Source organism: Canis aureus, chromosome 16 (genome assembly GCF_053574225.1).
Source record: "Canis aureus isolate CA01 chromosome 16, VMU_Caureus_v.1.0, whole genome shotgun sequence".
In the NCBI taxonomy this organism is placed as follows: Eukaryota; Metazoa; Chordata; class Mammalia; order Carnivora; family Canidae; genus Canis; species Canis aureus.
In genome coordinates this window covers 52,223,768-52,244,995 of record NC_135626.1, presented here as the reverse complement: position 1 = coordinate 52,244,995, position 21,228 = coordinate 52,223,768, and the positions used below count along the sequence as shown (strand labels likewise).

General features: G+C 38.0%; 1 long non-coding RNA gene across 1 annotated transcript in view; it reads left to right on the top strand.

Annotated features, from left to right (window-relative positions):
* LOC144286924 (uncharacterized) overlaps positions 1-21,228 on the top strand; it is a 1,061,786-nt gene that overhangs the window by 1,038,728 nt on the left and 1,830 nt on the right. The window contains exon 2 of the long non-coding RNA XR_013354870.1: positions 20,570-20,658. This is a non-coding gene — a long non-coding RNA (uncharacterized LOC144286924). The remainder of the gene's footprint in view (positions 1-20,569; positions 20,659-21,228) is intronic.

Genomic DNA, 21,228 nt, shown 5'->3' with positions numbered 1-21,228 from the left:
ATTTACTGGAAACATTGGCAGCTCCCAGGGTAGAGGGAAAGATAGGCCAACCAGGCTCAGAATGTGAAAAACCAATGACTATGGTGAAACACTAGAAATTTCTATCTCAATATGTGTACCTATCTGCTTAATCTACAGAATCTATTCATTTTCTTAGGTTAGAATCAAAAGAGAATGGATATGAGCTGGTTGTCAAAATGGTAAAAGAGGAACAAGTCAGACACTGACATAAATGGAAATAATTCCTGCAGCTCTGAACCAGAGGGGTTATTATATAACGAGACCAGGTGACTAAAGATCCCTCAGCTGCTGCCTTGTGAGTCAGGCATAAGACAGGCAGGTCTTCATTTCTTACTTACTGCTATTTATGAAGTGAACACCTTATTGTTATCTCTTTGGGTGACAGGAATAGCCACAGTGGGCTGTCCCTGAGGGATGCTTGTGGAAGTCAGCTGGAAGCAGGCCTGCATGACTTGGAAGTCGGAGTTGTGGCCATGTGGAAAAGCAGAGGAAGCCAGGATGTGAAGAATCTTAAGATTTAAGGCAGTGCTATATCAGAGTAGCAAATGAAGTCCTTTCATTCCCCCCATTCCCCTTCTCTAAATTGCTAAGTCTGAGACCATGTGTTAGTCTGACTGATAGAACAGCTTGAAACTAGGCCATTTGAAATATAGATGAATTCTTGAGGATAGGTGAGAAAATATGCCATTTTGAAAGCTGTCTTCTACTGAAATCATTGCATAATGGCATTCGGCAGCATTAGAAACGACATGGAGAAGAAATAGTGCTTCGAGAATAGAATTTCTCTTAGCTTTCTTTAGAGTACTGAGGAGTTCTTCCAGAGAATACTTTCTTGGTCGACTAAGTAAAACTGGATCTCCAACAACTGTTCTAACTGGGAGAAGTTGTCCTCCATATAGCACTGGACTGACTTTTAGTGGTGACAAAATATGTTAGTCGCTGTCCTTCTCCATTCCCTTCCTCCACCCCATCCCCCCAAAAGAAGGAGTGTTTTAGTGATGTTTCTTTCTTTCTTTCTTCTTTTAAAAGTGCTTATTTTGAGAGAGAGAGAGTGCAAGAGAGCATGAGTGGGAGGGCAGAAGGAGAGGGAGGGAGAACCCCAAGCGGAAGCTCCATTTAGTGCAGAGCCCAACACAAGACTCCATCTCAGCAGCCTGAGATCATGACCTGAGGCAAAACCAAGAGTCCCACGCCAGGTGTCCCCAGTGATGTTTAATTCTTAAAATGGAAGCTTGCCGAGAAAATTAGTGCCCTAGTCTCTGAAGTTTTCTTTTTCTATTTCTTTTTCTTTTTTTTTTAAGTTTTTTTCTTTTAATTTACCTGTTTTTTTCAGCATTTGAGGACTTCCAAGAGTTGGCAATACGGAGCAAGAAATGAGCAGTAAATGGAGAAAGAGAAAATAAGGTACTTATGCCTATTGAGAACTTACTAGTTCGCTTATTTTGCACATCACTTCTCAGTTTATTCTCCCAAACACTCTATAAGTGAGTATTAGTATTTTTATGTTACAGAAGAGTTAACTGAAACTCAGCAAGGATAAGATTTGCTCATGAATGCAAATTGTGGTTTCTTCCCCTTTAAACTGTTTTCACCATAGCAGTTGAGGGCAACGAAAGGAAACAGGTAAAGGACATTGCATTTGGTGGGGATAGAGGAGAAGATGCAAGACTGTTTTATGACATTTGTAATTGACATTTGGTCAGTTCACACCTGCATTTGTATTTGATCACAATATAACCTCTAATGTAAAGTTACACAAATGTAAAGAACTGATTATTAATTGAATTTATTTAACAGCATGGTTACTAACAACTAATAATAGGAAAGCTGTGTCTGTGCTCTTTACATTATCAGAAACATTTTTTATGATAATTTGTTCTAATATCTGATGATTTTTATAACGGCCATATCTATCCATCCATCTAGCCATCCATCCATCCATCCAACAATCATCCATTCATCCAGCTTTCCTCATTTGTATAGCATATATATATATATATATATATATATATATATATCCACATATGTGCACACTCAAAAAAGTTTTTTTTCCTTTTTTTATGTTTTTATTTAAATTCCAGTGAGTAAACATGTTGTAACATTAGTTTCAGGTGTACAATCTAGTGATTCAACATTTCCATAAGTCACCACGTGCTCATCACAACAAATGAACTCCTTTTTTTTTATTTGTATTTTTTTTAATTTTTATTTATTTATGATAGTCACAGAGAGAGAGAGAGGGAGAGAGGCAGAAACATAGGCAGAGGGAGAAGCAGGCTCCATGCACCGAGAGCCCGACGTGGGATTCGATCCCGAGTCTCCAGGATCTCCCCCTGGGCCAAAGGCAGGCGCCAAACCACTGCGCCACCCAGGGATCCCCAACAAATGAACTCCTTAATCTCCATCACCTACTGCACCCAACAACCCCACCAACTATCAGTTTGTTCTCTATAGTTAGTCTATTTTTTGGTTTGCCACTCTCTTTTTTCCTTTGCTCATCTGTTTTGTTTCTTAAATTCCACATAGGAGTGAAATCTTATGGTATTTGTCTTTCTCTATTTTGCTTAGCATAATACTCTCTAGCTCTATCCACGTTGTTGCAAATGGCAAGATTTCATTCTTATTTATGGCTGAATATATATGTTATACATAACATATATCATATATATATATATATATATATATAATTTCTTCATCCATTCTTCAGTTGATGGACATTTGGACTAGTTAGGCTATTATAGATAATGATGCTATAACCATTGGGGTCATGTATCCCTTTGAATTGGTGTTTTTGTGTTCTTTGGGTAAATATCTAGTAGTGCAATTGCTAACTAGTAGGGTAGTTCTATTTTTAACAGTTTGAGGAACCTCCATACTGTTTTTTAGAGTGACCTCACCAGTTTGCCTTCCCACCAACAATGCAGGAGTGTGCCGTGCCCCTTTCTCCACATCCTCACCAAAACCTGTTGTTTCTAGTGTTGATTTTAGTCATTTTGATGGATGTGAGGTGATATCTCATTGTAGTTTTGATTTGTACTTCCCTGATGATGAGTGATGTTGAGCTTCTTTTCACGTGTCTGTTGGCCACCTGTATGTCTTCTTTGGAAAAGTGTGTATTCATATCTTTTGCCCATATATAAAATGGATTATTCATTTATATGGGTATTGATTGTTACAAGTTCTTTATATATTTTGGATACTAACTCTATATCATATGTGTCATTTGCAAATATCTTCTCCCACTCCATAGGGTGCCTTTTAATTTTGTTGATTGCTTTACTCTGTAGAAGCTCTTTATTTTGATGAATTTCCCAGTAGTTTATTTTTGTTTTTGTTTTCCTTGCCTCGGGAGACGTATCTATTAAGAAGTTGCTATGGCCAATGTTAAAGAGGTTACTATGTTCTCCTCTAGGATTTTGATGATTTCATCTCTCACATTTAGGTCTTTAATCCATTTTGAATTTATTCCTGTGTATGGTGTAAGAAAGTGGTCCAATTCCATTCTTTTGCATGTTATTGTCCAGTTTTCCCAATATCATTTGCTGAAGAGATTATCTTTTTCCCATTGCATATTCCTTCCTGCCTGCCAAAGATGAATTGACCTTATAGTTATGGGTTCATTTCTGGCTTTTCTATTCTGTTCTATTGACCCATGTGTCTATTTCTTTGCCAGTACCATACTGTTTTGATTACTACAGCTTTGTAATATAATTTGAAGCCCAGAAGTGTGATGCTTCCAGCTTTGTTTTTTTCTTTTTCAAGGTTGCTTTGGCTATTTGAGGTCTTTTGTGGTTCCATACCTTTTATTTCTTTTTGTTATATTGCTGAGGCAAGGACTTCTAGTACTATGTTGAACACAAGTAGTGCAAGTGGACATCCCTGCCGTGTTCCTGACCTTAGGGGAAAAGCTCTCGGTTTTTCCCCACTGAGAATGATATTCACTGTGGGCTTTTTTTTTTAAAGATTGATTTATTGATTTATTGTTTTATTTATGATAGACATAGAAAGAGAGAGAGAGGCAGAGACACAGGAGGAGGGAGAAGCAGGCTCCATGCAGGGAGCCCGATGTGGGACTCGATCCCGGGACTCCAGGATCATGCCCTGGGCCAAAGGCAGGCACCAAACCACTGAGCCACCCAGGGATCCGCAACTGTGGGCTTTTTAATATGGCTTTTATGATATTGAGGTACATTCTTCTGTCCCTAAACTGCGGAGAATTTTAGTTAAGAAAGGATGTGTATTTTGTCAAGTGCTTTTTCTACATGAATTGAGAAGATCATATGGTTCTTGTCCTCTCTTTTATTATTGTGATGTATCACATTGATTGATTTGTGGATGTTGAACCACTCTTACAGTCCAGGAATAAATCCCACTTGGTCGTGCTGAATAATGCTTTTAATGTACTGTTGGATACTATTGGCTAGTATCTTTTTTTTTTTTAAGATTTTATTTATTTATTTGACACAGAGGGAGAGAAAGAGCACAAGCAAGTGGAGCAGCAGGAAGAGAGAAAGGGAGAGCAGGCCCCCCATTGAGCATGGAGCCTGATGGAAGGCTCAATCCCAGAATCCTTGGGATCATGACCTGATCTGAAGGCAGATGCTAAACCAGCTGAGCTACCTATATGCCCCTATTGGCAGGTATCTTGGTGAGAACTTTGGCATCTGTGTTTTTCAGGGTGATTGGTCTGTAATTCTCCTTTTTGGTGGGGTCTTTGTCTGGTATTGGGATCAAGGTAATGGTGGCCTTATAGAATGAGTTTGGACGTTTTCCTTCCTGTTTCTATTTTTTTGAAACAGCTTCAGAAGAATAGGTATTATTTTTTCTTTAAGGTAGATATTTGGTAGAATTCTTCTGGGAAGCCATCTGGTCCTGGGCTTTTGTTTGTTGGGAGATTTTACTGATTCAATTTTTTTTGTTGGTTATGGGTCTGTTGAGGTTTTCTATTTCTTCCTGTTTCTGTTTTGGTAGTTTATGTTTCTAGGAATGCATCCATTTCTTCCAGATTGCCTAATTTGTTGGTATATATAGTTGTTCATAATATGCTCTTATAATTCTTTGTATGCCTTTGGTGTTGGTTTTGATATCTCCTCTTTCATTTATGATTTTATTTATTTAGAATCTTTCTCTTTTCTTTTTGGTAAGTCTGGCTAGGGGTTTATCAATCTTATTAAAGTCTTTCAAAGAACCAGCTCCTAGTTTTGTTGATCTGTTCTACTGTTCTTTGGTTTCTTTTTCATTGACTTCTGCTCTAATCTTTATTATTTCTCTTCTCCTGCTGCAATTAGGCTTTATTTGCTGTTCATTCTCCAGCTCCATTAGGTGTAAGGTTAGGTTGTATATTTGAGACTTTTATTGTTTCTTGAGAAAGGTTTGTATTGCTATATACTTCCCTCCCAGGACTGCCTTTGCTGCATTCCAACGGTTTTGAACAGCTGTATTTTCATTTTCATTTTCATTTGTTATGAATTTTTCAAATTCTTATTTAATTTCTTGTCTGGCCCATTCATTCTTTAGTAGGATGCTCTTTTACCTCCATGTATTTGTGTTCCTTCCAAATTTTCTCTTGTGATTGACTTCAAGTTTTAAAGTATTACAGTCTGAGAATATCCAGGAAATAATCTCCATCTTTGGTACTGGTTGGGGCCTGATTTGTGAACCAGTATGCGATCTATTCTGGAGAATGTTCTATGTGCACTTGAGAAAAATGGGTATTCTGTTGCTTTAGGATGAAATACTCTATGCCTATGAAATCCATCTGGTCCAGTGTGTCATTCAAAGCCTTTATTTCCTCATGAATCTTCTGCTTAATCTGTCCATTGCTGTGAGGAGGGTATTAAAGTCCCCTACTATTATTGTTTTATTATCAATGTTTCTTTAATTTTGTTATTAATCAGTTTATGTAATTGACTGCTCCCAAGTTAGGGGCAAAAGTATTTGCAATTTTTAGATCTTCTTGTTGGATAGACATTTTTATTATGATATAGTGTACTTCTTCATCTCTTATTACAATGTTTGGTTTAAAATCTAATTTATGGGGGATCCCTGGGTGGCTCAGCGGTTTGGCACCTGCCTTTGGCCCAGGGCGAGATCCTGGGGACCCTGGATCAAGTCCCACATCAGGCTCCTTGCATGGAGCCTGCTTCTCCCTCCGCCTGTGTCTCAGCCTCTTTCTCTCTCTGTGTCTCTCATGAATAAATGAATAAAATCTTAAAAAAAATTTAAAAAATCTAATTTGTCTGATCCAGTGATTGCTACCCCAGTTTTCTTTTTATGTTCATTAGCATGATAAATGGTTTTCTATCCCCTCACTTTCAATCTGGAGGTGTCTGGGTCTAAAATAAGTCTCTTGGAGACAGCATTTTGATGGGTCTTGTGGTGGTGGTTGTTGTTTTTAATCCAATCTGATATCTTGTGTCTTTTGATTGGAGCATTTAGCCCATTTACATTTAGAGTAATTATTGAAAGATTCTAATTTAGTGCCATTGCATTACCTGTGAAGTCACTGTTTCTGTATATGTCTCTACTCCTTTCTGCTCTTTGTTACTTTAGGGCTTTCTCTTCATTTAACAGATCCCCTTTAATGTTTCTTGCAGGGCTGGTTTAGGGATCACAAATCCTTTTAGTTTGTCCTGGAAACTCTTTATTTCTCCTATTCTGAACGACAGCCTTGCTGGATAAAGTATTCTTGGGTGCATATTTTTCTTGTTTAGCACTTTGAATATATCATGACAGCTGTTTCTGGCCTGCCAGGTCTCTGTGGAGAGGTCTGCTGGCAGCCTTATGTTTCTATTCTTATAGGTTAAGGACCTCTTGTCCTGAGCTGTTTTCAGGATTTTCTGTTTATTTCTGAAATTTGCAAGGTTCACTATTATTTGTCTAGGTGTTGACCTATTTTTATTGATTTTGAGGGGGGGTTCTCTGTGCCTCCTGGATTTGAATGCCTGTTTCCTTCCCCAGATTAGGGAGGTTCTCAGCTATAATTTGTTCAAATAATCTTTCTACCCCTCTCTTTTCCTCTGGGACCCAAATTATTCTAATGTTGTTTCAATTTATGGTATTTCTAATCTCTCAAGTCCTCCCCTTGTGATCCAGTAGTTGTTTATCTCTCTTTTTCCTCAGCTTCCTTATTTTCCATCATTTTGTCTTTTATATAACTTTCTCTTCTGCCTCATTTATCTTAGCTGTTAGAGCCTCCATTTTTTTTTAAAGATTTTATTTGTATATTCATGAGAGACACAGAGAGAGAGAGAGGCAGAGACACAGGCAGAGGGAGAAGCAGCCTCCACACTAGGAGCCCAACATGGGACTCGATCCCAGGTCTCCAGGATCACACCCTGGGCTGATGGCGGCACTAAACTGCTGAGCTACCTGGGCTGCCCGAGCCTCCATTTTTTAATTGCATCTCAGAAATAGCCTTTTTTATTTCAATCTGATTAGATTTTTAGTTTTTTTATTTCTCCAGGAAGGGATTCTCTAGAGTTTTCTATTCTTTTTTCAAGTCCAGGAAGTATCTTCATAATCATTGTTTTGAATTCTAGTTCCAACATTTTACTTATATCCATATTTATTAGATCCCAGGCTGTGAGTTCTACCTCTTGTTCTCTTTTTTGGGGTGAGTTCTATCTTGTCATTATATCCAGAAAAAAGCAGATGGAAGGTTGGAAATTGCAAATATAACAACAGCAACTCCAGAAAAATATACATTACATAAATGAGAAGAGAAACCAAAGGAAAAGAAAAGGGAAAAACAAGAATAAAATCAAACAAGTAGAACAGAATAGTAAACTGGATCTTAAGTGTATTTTGGTCTGTTTGTTGGAAGAAACTAGATCCCCAAAATAAGCATGAAATAAAACCTGATATATATATATATATATATATATATATATATATATATATATATATATATATATAATGTATTTGAATATGATAAAAGGAAGCCAAAATGAATATATATATAACGTAAGTATAAAATGAAAATTAAAAAAGACTTAAAAATAATAGTTGATAATAGTTGAAAAGGATAATAAAACATAAAACTGAAGGACTAACGAATAATAAGGAAAAAACAACAAATGCTATCTATATACTTGTTTCCTGAGATCTGGAGTTTTATAGCTTTGTATGATCAGTAACTCGGTATTTGCCAGAAGTTCCTGCTGGTGTTCTGTGGGAGCTGATCCTCAGGTGTGTTTGCTAGAGAGGAACTGGACCATCCTTGCGGGGGCACCAGGTATAAGCAGCTCTGGATCTGGTGGGGGAGAGGTGAAAATGGGGTCCCCTGATCTCTAGCCCCAGAGCTGAAAGTTCGCATCCTCCACTCTTCTGTGAGCCCTCACAGAAAAGTGGTCAATCACTCTTGTCTCCCTGGTTTCTGTCCAAACTCTGTTCACCCAGCCTGTGACCAAGCATCTTTATTTCAGGCATGGGACCCCATTTTGAGTTTCCAGTCTAAAGACTGGGTCTATAAATAGACCCCTGCCTCGTGCACCTGCACGGCTACCCCCAGGGAGGGCGGGGGGTCTCTTGCTGGGCCCCTGCTCGGACAGTGGAGACTGGTTGCTTGAGTTTGCAGCAGTTCGTGCTTTATGGGAACACGGAGCAGAAAGCGGCACTTGGTCTCACTGCTTGCACCCAATGTCCCCTCTCCAATGCCTGGGAACTCTGGCACACTCAGGCACCCCCATTCTTTTCTGTGACCCCAGGGATCCTGAGTCCATGCCCTCACACCTGGGATTTTGCGCTGCTTCACTTCCTCAGCACTTGTCAGGCAAACTTCTAAAAGTTCAGACTTTGTGCTCCACTGCTTCTAACACCTGCCAGTAGCTGGCTTACAGAGGCTCCCTCTCCCCTCGGTTTTTCTTTGGATATATCGCCTTAGATGCACAACTCCACATCTCCTACTTCGAAAAAGGTGGTCGCTTTTCTATTTGTAGAATGATAGCACTTCTTTTCTCAGATGTCCAGTTGATTTTGCAGGTTTTCAGGATGATTTGATGACTCCCTGGCTGATTTCCGGGGACCGGATGAAACTAGGATTCCCTACTTCTCCATCATCTTGGAAAGTCTCCTAAAGGATGATTTTTTTTTTTTTTTTACATTTACTTGTTCCTTACGTTTTTGCTTTTGCCCTATAATTGTCTCCTTAAACTTCCTTAACACCACAGTAAGATGTTAGTGTAAATAGGCTAGCTTGTGAAAGTTGTGATTCTGAAGTTTCTCAATACCTTGGGTTTTTATAATAAATATGCTTATGATAATTCCTCCTCCCCTACTTTCCCTGAGTCTACTCTCTTTGCTATTTTTCTAGGGTGCTGTCCCTGGCTATTTTCTCTCCTCTCTCTATCAAGTCTGAGTGACCTTATTTAAGTTTGTGAGATCCCTTGTCACGTGTACAATTGTCTTTGTCCCATATCTCCTTGTAGTGCATTGGACCCAGATATATAAATATATGGCAATCCATATGGCAGAAAGTTCTAAAAAGAGCAAGGGTTTTAGAGTTAGCAAGATACTGGTTTGGCTTTATCAGTTCTCATCTGGGTATTTTGAAGAGGTATATGAATATCTCTGATCCTTATTTTCTTCATATTTAGAATGATGATACTGATTTTTACATAAATATGGTTTTGTTAAATATTAAATAATGTAACACATGCAAAATAGCAAACAGAATCTGATCGATGATAATTAGTAAGTGGCAGGGACTGTTATTATGAACTTTATAACTTGTAACAGATTTAGAATATAGAGGAAAAGAAGTATAAGACTACTTGAAATGTAACATAGAAAAATATTGAATTTTCTTTTGTGTATCTACAAACTGTTTGGTTCTGGCCTAACTGGTAAGTGTGAATCTAGGGGTTATTGACCAGCAGTGTCTCCCCACTAAGGGGCACCTGGAGGTGTGGAGATGCAGAATCTGGTTGCCAGAGTGATTAGGGCATGTGTGTTACTGGCCTTTAATGGAGATGGACTAGGAGTTGGGGCAGGTATTTTAAGTGTCCTGCAATGAGCAGGAAAATCCCACCAACAATGAATTTTCCTGTCAGGATGCTAGTAGCACCCCCAATGAGATAATCCCATCAAGTTCTGCTCCCTCAGCCATGGCTTGTCAGTGTGAGGGCCCTGTGAATTAAAAGTCCCTTTGAGGACCACCTTCTAAGCACAGGCCTGCATCAAGATCCACTGAGCTTAGTGCTTATCCCACCCCTCTCAGGCCTTCTTTAGACCTGAGACTTATTAGCCAAGTGTTTGAAAGACTATATGGAAGAAGGTGATAAGCTTGCTCTTCTAAGGAGCACACAGAGGAAATGAATTCCTGCTGGGTTAAGAGGGATTTAGGTCAGCTCTACAAAGAATGACTTGATTATGAATGTTGTCAAAACTCAGGCGTACGTTACAAATGAAAGCATTTAAATCTCCTTTGGAAGATGTTAAGAGCAGGATTACCCCTCATATTGGAAACATTGTATATATAATCCTGTCTAGAAGTAGAAAGTAGATAAGAAGGTGGTCTCACTTGGCCCCTTAGGGTACTGATATATGAACCCTAAGGGGCTAGCTAGCATTTCGGGAAAAAAAGATTCTTTCTGTCTTGCTATTGTCCTTTTATCACTCCCGCCTTCCACTTTTACAAGCCTAGGACCTAAGAGAGCCTAAACTTTGCTCGTGGGGGTGACCACATGTATTATGTGCTCCCCCTAAAGAACCCTAGCATTCAGTTAGTGGAAAAGGATATAATGATAACTCATTATACTCCATTTCAGTACATGTTGTATAGACCCAAATAATATTGCGGTAGATAATGTATACCTAGAGATTATGTACATAAACATTAATCCGTGCTAATGGTTCCTAGGCTATTTCTATGAATTGAAAGACCCCAGGGAACTATAAGCACTTCATTATTTTCGGGTGGTATGGCACCGTCATCCAGAGAGGATGGCTGGAAAAAGCAATCAAATACACATTTCCAGTTGTTTTTGTTTTATGTCTCTGTGTAAAATACAAAGGTAGGTGAAAGAAAATCTCAATCCAACTATTTGCTTTGGTTTTCTTAAATGTCTAATCACCAGTTTGACTGATTTTTTCACCAGTTTTCTTAAATGTCTAATCACCAGTTTGACTGATTTTTTTCACTGGTTGCTTAACTGAACTGACCATGATGACTTCATTGAGTTGTTTGCTTGGTTGATTGTTTCTACAGTCAGTAACATGTACAGAGAACTGACACATATAGGCCCTGATCCAGGACCCAACTTCCTCATGGTTTTATTAAAATGAAAGTGCCTTATCGCTAAGTACATTTTTCCATCGTTAGTATTACTCCTTAGGCTTTAATGTATTGCTTCAGATTGTTGCATCTGCTTCCTCCCAACTATCTTTCCTAATTGTAAATTGAAAAATAGGATTTTCTCTTTGGAACTCATTTGTCCTTCACTTCATCATAATGACTTTGTGATTATGAACGTCTTGTGTATTTGACAATTATCCTTTAATACAAACTTTGTAAATAGTACGTATGTCACGATTAGATTAGTGCTGTGCTCATTTAAGATTATAACTTTTTATTTATTTTTTAAAATTTAATATATTTATTCATGAAAGACAGAGAGAGAGAGTCAGAGACATAAGCAGAGGGAGAAACAGGCTCCCCATGGGGAGCCTGACATGGGACTCAATTCCAGAACCCCAGGATCATGACCTGAGCCAAAGGCAGATGCTCAACCACTGAGCCACCCAGGTGCCTTGTAATTTCTTTAAAATATACAAAATATTCAGATATAACCTTTTTTAATGTCTGAATCACGGACTTCACTTATTCAACAAATATTTACTAGAAGCATGATGTGATGCTGGGAATTGACAGATGTAAAAGATTTGGTTCCTGACTTCTAAGAGTTCGGCTTAACGGGCAGATAGGCATGTAAACAATTATAGTACAATACGATGACTGTTATAATATTGATATGTAAAAGGTGCTAAACTCAGAAATAAAAGTGGAGGGAAGCCTGGGTGGCTCAGCGGTTAAGCATCTGCCTCCAGCTCAGGTCGTGATCCTGGAGACCCGGAATCAGGTCCCACATCAGGCTCCCAGCATAGAGCCTGTTTCTCCCTCTGCCTGTGTCTCTGCCTTTCTCTGTGTCTTTCATGAATAAATAAATAAAATTTATATAAGAAAAGAAAAGTGGAGACATTATGACCAACATTACAGAAATAAAAAGGGTTACAATGGAATACTATGGATAATTGTGTGCCAACAAATTAGATAACTTAGGTGAAAGAGAAAATTTTCGAGAAACACACTTATTACCACAATGACTCAAGAAGAAATTTAAAAAAAATGGACAGACATATAGTAAGTAAAGAGATTGGATCAATAATTAAAAACCTCATTACAGGGATGGCTGGGTGGCTCAGTCTGTTAAGCATCCAATTCTTGATTTTGGCTCCGGTCATCATCTCAGGGTTCTGAGATCTAGCTCCACATGAGACTCTGAGCTGGATGTGGAGCCTGCTTAAGATATTCTCCTTTCCTCTTCCTCTTCCCCTTCTTCCCTAACCACCCCCCACTGAGTAAGAGGATGGGAAAGCTCTTAACTCATTCTAGAAGGCCAGCATTACATTGATACCAAAGCCAGACAAAGAAACCACCAGAAAACTAAAGACCAATATCCTATGACTATCAATAAATAGTATTACCAATACAAAATATTAGTAATCTAAACATAAAATCATACTGAAAGGATTATACACCATCATTAAGTGGGGTTTATCTCAGGAATGTAAGGGTAGTCCAACATGAGAAAATCAATATACCACATCACATTAGTGGAAAGAATGAAACAAAATATATGATCATCTCAAGTGATGGAGAAAAAGCATCTGACAAAATCCAACACCATTTCATAACAAAACACTTAGAAACCTAGGAATAGAATGAAAATTCCTTGACACAATAAATGATATTTATGAAAAACTATAGGTAACATCATACTTGGTGGTGAAAGTTACCTGAAAGTTTCCCCCCATAATACCAGGAACAAGACAAGGATGCCTGCTTTCACTATTGCTTTTCAACAGTGTACTGGAACTTCTAGTCAGAGCAATTAGGCAAGGGTGGGCGGGGGGGGGGGGTAGTATCTAAATTGGAAAGAAGAAGTGAAACTATCTCTATTCATAGATGACATGATCCTATATAAAGAAAATCCCAAAGATACACTAGAAAAGAGAAAATATCAAAGCTAGTAAGTGAATTCAGGAAAGTTACAGGATACAAAATCAACACATAAACATCAAATGCTTCTATATGCCAACAATGAACAATCCAAAAAGGAAATTAAGAAAATAGATCAGCTGCAAAAATAAGCTGCTGGGACTACATGAAAATAAAATGCTTCCACACAGCAAAGGAAACCACTGATGAAAAAAAAAAAAAAAAGGTAACCTACTGATTGGGAGAAGATGTTTGCATATGATATAGCTAATAAGGGGTTAATATCCAAAATATTTTTTAAAAAAACGTATACAACTCAATACCAAAAAATCCTAAACAATCCAGTTTAAAAATGGGCAGAGGACCTGAATAGACAGTTTCCCAAAGAAACATACAGATGGCTAACAGACACATGAAAAGATTCTCAACATCACTAATCTTCAGGGAAATGCAAATCAAAACCACAATGAGATATCACCTTACACCTGTAAGAATGGCTAGAATCAAAAAGATAAAAATATAACAAGTGTTGGCAAGGATGTGGAGAGAAAGGAATCCTCAGGCACTGTTGGTGGGAATGCAAATTGGTACAGCCACTGTGGAAAACAGTATGGAGGTTCCTCAAAAAATTAGAAATAGAGCTATCCTATGATCCAATAATTCTACCACTGAGTATTTACCCAAAAAAGTCCCCAAAATACTAATTTGAAAATATATATGCGTCCTTATGTTTGTTGGAGCATTATTAACAACAGCCAAGATATGGAATCAGACGAAGTGTCTATTGATATATAAATAAATAAAGAAGATGTGGTTATGTATACATATACATATATATATGGGACATATACGTGTGTGTGTGTGTATATATATATATATATATATATATATATATATACACACATATATCCCATTATATATATCCCATTATATATATATATATAATGGGATATAACTCAGCCATAAAAAAAAGTGTGAGATCTTGCCATATGTGACAACATGGATGTGAACCCAGAGGGTATTATGCTAAGTGAAATAAGTCAGAGAAAGATAAATATCAGGTGATTTCACTTATATGTGGAATCTAAAAGACCATACAAATGAACAAAGAAAAGCAGAAATAGACCTATAAATACAGAGAACAAACTGATGGCTGCCAGAGTGGAGGATGGTGGGGAATAAAATAGGTGAAGGAGAGTGGGAGATGCAGGCTTCCAGTTACAGAATGAGTAAGTCACAAGAATAAAAGTTAAAACATAGGGAACACAGTCAATGGGAACTGTAATAATGTTGCATGGTGACAGATGGTAGCCCTACTTTTGGTGAGCAGAGCATAATGTACTGAGTTGTTGAAACACTATGTTGTATATTTGAAACTAATGTAACATTGTGTATCAATTATATGCAAGTAAAATAAGGAGGAGGGTAGAGGGGGAGAAGAAAAGGAGGAGGAGGAGGAGGAGAAAACAGGTCAGTTGTTGCATGGAGCCAGGGTTGTTGGGAAGGATTAATTACAAATGGATATGAGAAATATTTGAGGATGATGAAAAATATCCTATATCATGATTGTAGCAGTTGTTATAAGAGTGTGCATTTGACAAAACTCAATGACCTATACATTTAAAAATTGCTAAATTTTATTGTATGTGATTATACATTGAAAAGCCAATAAAAATAGATTTAAAAACAAAATGTATATTTAAGACCCTCTTTTTAAAATATCTGAATGCATAGAGAAATGTATGGAATGTTAAACAGCAAAGTATAAGATCCATGAGATGGGTGGTAAATGACTTGCTTTTTTTTATGCCTCTTTTTACTCTAAATTGTTTACAATATATATCCATTAGTTTTATAATCAGGAAAAAAAACTATTTAAAAATATGTAAGAGCATGATGCACTTTAGATTTATTTCCATTTAAGAGTTAACATTTTAAAGTATTGGCACTTACCATGTGAAACAGATCAACTTTTGACTACGACAAATAAAGGGAGGTGTTAGAATATGCTGAGTTGGCATCAAGTACTTAATGCCCATTTTCACATTATATCTCATAAAAGTCTGTGTACTAGAACTCTATTTTTATATGGATACATCTGAAAAGACTCCAGGAACCTAGATCATAACTAAATATTTAAAGGCTATTTTCCAATAAAATTGTCCCAGTATGTTTAAGCAGAAATTTGGAAAGCTGTTTGGTTACCACAGGACCATCTAAATTTTAAATCAAGTCAAATAGTAACTAGATAGTTTTAATAAACCCAGTAAAAAAACTTCAAGTGATGGAAACATGGAGAAGCAGGAGTTGGCATGGTTGTTGGTGATCAAACCCCATGTTGTCCTTGATCTCATAAAGAAAGACCTCCTGGCAGAAAAGGAAAAGACATCCTGAGAAGTATTTTCAAGAACAGACTAAATGTTAAGGATCAGTACAGATGACAGTTGAAAGGACAGAATTAGAAAACTAGATTAACTCATACAGATTTGGCATCAAATCCTGAGATTCTAGGATTTGTAGTCTAGTTCTGGCGAGGTAAGAGGAAGCACACCTACTAGATTAGGTAAAAATACAAGGAACTGATTACCCCAAGCACAGAGGCTGCCTAAGGAAGAACAGAGGTAGAGTCAAGAAGCTCATAGATAAATTTATAGAGTATTGATCCATAATGAATGGTTAAAGGAAAGGCATTCTGATTCCACCATACTGGTCAATGATGGGTCTTTGGAAAACTTCCCTAACTACTGAGGTAAAACAAACCTAAAATAACTTCCATGTATAGAATGCTTACTATCTAACAAGCATTTTGTATACATTATCTTTAATCTAAATTAAATACCCAAGTTTACCTGTGAGTTTGTGATGGTTGAAACACTTAGAACTCTCTACAGTAACTAAGTATCAGAGTAAGGCTTCAATCCCATGTTTCAGTAAAAACTCCAGGCTCTTTCCAGTCTGATGCTTCTTCTCCTTACACTAAGCTGAGAAAACTAAGTCTGACCCTAGAAAGAAGAAAATAGAAAGCAAAGAGTACCTGCTCTGACCCTTGCATATACCACATAAAACATACTGACCCCAATTTGTTCTTTGGAAAAACTGTCTTCCTTTTCACATAGAAACACTCGTGTCTAAGTTTACATTCAACAAAGATTCTCCCTACGTAAATTTACAATGTACGGTTTCTCCCACAACCCAGGTCAGGTGAAAGATCTAAATACGAGTCTTAATTATTCTAAATTCATTGTCTTTCAATTATACAAAATAGGAAGGAAAAAAATTATTTCCTCTAGCTCAGTATTCATCTATGTATAAAATCGGGATAAGAATATCTGCTCCATAAAATGGTAAGAATTCAGTTACAGAATTTTTTTTTAAGTGCTTAGCATGAGCCTGGCATGCAATAGGAACTCAGGTTATGGTAGCTATTATTAATGTCTCTTTTAGCCCTCGGGGTGGCCATCAATGGGACAATCCTTTAAAGTCAATATGGAAGAAACCACCAAAGTAACAATCAGATGAACCTGGCACAGTAGACCTGAGGCTCCTGCTATTATGACCGCCCCCCCGCCCCCCCCAGGTCCTATTTCATCTCATTGGCAGCCAATATTTTCAGTTCTATCACCAGGTATTAGCCTCAACACAGTACTTTCTGAATCCAACTTTCAAGCCCTCTTTCCTTTCCTTTTTGCCTTTCCTAGCTTGAACTATACCTTCCCAAATGGGTTACACTTCACTTACGAGAAAGAAAAGTGTCAAATAACTCATGCATGAATTAATCATTTTAATTATTTTTTTATGTGTGTTTGCAAAGGCAAAAATGGGGATGTAAAGACGTTCCTGCCTGTGCTCACCCTGTTTGCTCAGGACATCAGCACAGTCGACAGCAATTTGGGACACTTCTGAAGTATGTGTGTTGTGTGTGTGAGAGAGACAGACAGAGAGACAGAGAGAGAGAGAGCCAGAATTGCCTTGTTACCCTGAACATAGTTTTTCAAATCCAATGTGTGATACATTAGACCTTTCACTTTGAGTTTTTACTGGCAATGGTACTAGAACAACCTTCTGAATAGCAACTACTGCTGAATTTTAAAATCTTCCTGGCCCTACCCTGAGCCAAATTTTAAAAGTACATCGAGTTTGGCTCATTCAATATTCAGAAACCTTATCTTTTTTACTATACATTAATTTTACTACTACCAAACAGCATATGCAAGAACTACCATAAGGAGATAAGATTTATGCCACTCTATACTATTAAGAAAAAAAAAAAAGGACATAGGTAAGTCTAAAGTACTAAAGGAAGACTTCTCAGCCTCAGCCAAGTTTGATTTCATTTCATCCCCCTTTTCTCTTGAGAGACTCATTGTTGCTAAGTCAAACGAACTATATAATTTTTAAAGGTTTTATAAAGTAATATCCTCAATAAATTAGTTGAATATGTTTAAATCCACAGAAGAAAAGCCTTTAGTGTTTTAATCAAGTTTTCTACTAAACTTATCTATCCTGGTCCCATTAGTCCCTGCAAATAACTGCAGATTTTAGTCTCCACAAACACATCCTCTTGATTTACCACCGAGATTTCAGCATAGGAATGTTTCACATACAAGAATTTCTTCAGTCTCATCAACTGGCACACAGGAATTGCACATTCCAAGGAAGAAGGCGATACTTATTTTTTCAAACTCTATTCCAGCCAACTACCATAAACTCGGTTATTCTGAAGGCTCCTTGTTTCACTTTTATTTGGAGTCTGCCAACAGGTGACTGGATACTAGAGCACATTTGTCTACTCCTTGGGGATCCTTCTAATGGGACTATAACTTGGAACCAGGATTCCAAGTGGAAAACCCTCAGCCCAGAATCAGCAACCCCTTCAAGTGCCTCTTCCCACATTCACACCGGGAGGTGGTGTTCCAAGGTGGTCTTAGCATTGCATTGGCCAGCTTATTACTGGATCAGCAGGAAGCTTATTAAAAGGAAAGAAAACTCAATGAGCATCAGGTATTCTGCATTGGGCAAACTAACATTGTAATGCGATGTCGCCTAAGGTCATTTGATCCTTTGAGATTTAAATGAAATTGGCTTGAGTCCCTATTCCACATCCTGCGGGATATGCCTAAAACTTCTCCAAGATCCCTGCAAAATACCAGTCTCATGTTCTCATGGTCACATCTAGCTTCAAATTCTTTTTCTTGCTGGACTTTTGATCTCAGTTCATTTTGCTTGTATCTCATCTCCTATGGGCATTTTCTTTCCTCTGCTCCAGACGTGGAATTTAGCTGTTTGCCTCACCTGCACCTCGCCACAAAACAAAAACAAAAACAAAAACAAAAACAAACAAAAACAAAACAAAACAAAAAAATGGTATTTCTACAGTAAGTAGATTTTCATGACGTTTCTATATGTGAGGGAGGTTACCACACATATAATTAAAAATAGTAGTGAATATTGATTATCCCTATTTTTTTAAAACTGAAGTATAGTTGACAGACTGTATTTTATTAGTTTCAGGTGTACAACATAGTGTTTCTACAATTGTATACATTAAGAAATGCTCACTATGATAAGTGTAGTCCACCATCTATCACCATAAAAAATTACTATAATATTATTGACTAAATTCTCTATGCTGTACTTTTCATCCCCATGACTTGCTTATTTTGTACTGGAAGTCAGGACCTCTTAATCCCTTTCCCTCATCTCCTTATCCCTCCTCTCTGGCCACCACCAGTTTGTTCTCTATAGCTATGAGTCCGTTTCCCTTTTGTTGTTCTCATTGCTGTTCCTTGTTCTTATGTCTCTTGGATATCCTGAGCTTTGGAAGTTTTCGCAGGTCACAATTCTTGGTGGGCTTCCTTCTGATCTCTAACTCTTCTCCATCACCTCTGTTCTCTTCTATCTTTATACTTGTGTTTATTCTTATGCAAGTTTATTTTGCCTTAGTTCATTCAGGCTGCTGTAGTAAAAAATACCCCTAGACTGGGTGGCTTAAACAGTATTCACTTGTCACAATTCTGGAGGCCAGTAAGCTCAAGGTGTCAGCAGATCTGGTGATGAGAACCCACTTCCTGGGTCACAGATGGCTGTCTTCTCACTATGTCCTCACATGGTGGAAGGGAAAAAGGAGCTCTCTGGCATCTCTTTTATAAGGGCACTAATCTCTTTTATGAGGGCTGCACACTCATGACCTGATCGCCTCTCCCAAAATCCCCATCTCCTAATAATCCCTCATCTCCTAATAATACCAATAATAGAGGCTAGGAAATCAACATATGAATTTGGAAAGCATACAAACATTTTACTCTCTGAATACATCATATTCCCATGTCCTCACTTTCCACATTATACTTACTTTCCTAAAGAAATAAACAGTTCTCCACTTCAGTTAAGGCCCTTTGTTACAACTATTAAAATACCTTAATTGAATTTTTAAAATTCTATTACATAACAATAAAAATAACAAAAATACCACTTACACTATTCAGTTGTGGGGTCCTTCATACTAAAACCGTTTCTCTTATGGTTCTATCTTCTTCTGGCAATGCCATCCCCGTAAATTTCCTTCAAGCTCTATAAACCAGAAATTCTAGTGTCCTGCAAGCATGTTTTTGATAGGTTTTGTCTTGACAAGCCCCAGAGTTTATCTGTTTTTCATTTGAACAGTTTTATAGAAGGTATAGATAGTCTCCTTTGCCACAGGTCAGGCAAGTCCCTATAGCCACAGAGCTGGCATGATTCAACCATTTATCTACAGTGATTTGAGCACCTGACCCATAATCCCTGAAATTTCTTTTTTCTTTAAATTTCTTTGTTCAACAACACATCTCTGGATTCTGGATTGTGATAATCTACCCACAGCTCTGGATGGATGGAGGATGGATGGATGGATGGATTCTTATGATAATCTACCAATAAGAGGGATCCCTGGGTGGCGCAGTGGTTTGGCACCTGCCTTTGGCCCAGGGCATGATCCTGGAGACCCAGGATCGAATCCCACATCAGGCTCCCGGTGCATGGAGCCTGCTTCTCCCTCTGCCTATGTCTCTGCCTGTCTCTCTCTCTCTGATGACTATCATAAATAAATAAAAATTATAAAAAAAAAAAATCTACCAATAAGAGCTATGAAACTAATGCTTCCTGGGTCTACCAAGATCATCTCTTATTTACCCAAAGCTGGCCTAATTTTACAAGGCTGAGGGAGGCTAACTTTACCCCCATGACACCCTCCCTCACTCCATTATCTCGCCCAGGTCTGGACTATGCTCTTATGTGTCAGCCAGCTCCCTTTAGCTTGTCTCATTTTAAGTATAACTTTTTCTTTTTTAACAGATGTCACAGGCCCAAATGCCTGCAGAGGCCAAGTGGGTGACATAAAGGAGAGAAGCTGGGCAAATGGAGACATTAACCAGAGGAAAGAGGTAAGAATTCTCACCAAGGATGACTTCCATTGCTCAGCTCCAGCTGACTGCTGCACTGTGAGGTGCTGGGTCCAGGGATTTATTGTTTTTTTTTTAATTACTCATTTGAAAATGAATATTTTTAAAAACTGTATTAGCAGAACATAATATGTTTCTGGGCCTAATTGTAGGACAAAGAGAGCCAACTTGAGACTGCTGGCTCAGACTCATAAATCAAAAGTCCCAAGAGCATGTTTCCCAGTGGTACAGACTGAACCTGCTGCCCCATTTTAATAATCTTGTCATCTTCAGGCTCAACCTAATCGTGCTAGCAGGACTGGATTCTGATCCTCCCACCGATGCCCTCTCAAATTGTCCAAATTTGCTCTAAGTAGCTCTGGTTCTCAATTTGCTTCTTTCATTAAACCCCTGGTTTTAGCTTTCTTTTTTTTTTTAAGATTGTATTTATTTATTCATGAGAAACATGGAGAGAGAGACAGAGACATAGGCAGAGGGAGAAGCAGGTGCCTCACAAGGAGCCCAATGTGGGACTCGATCCCAGGACCCCAGGATCAGGACCTGAGCCAAAGG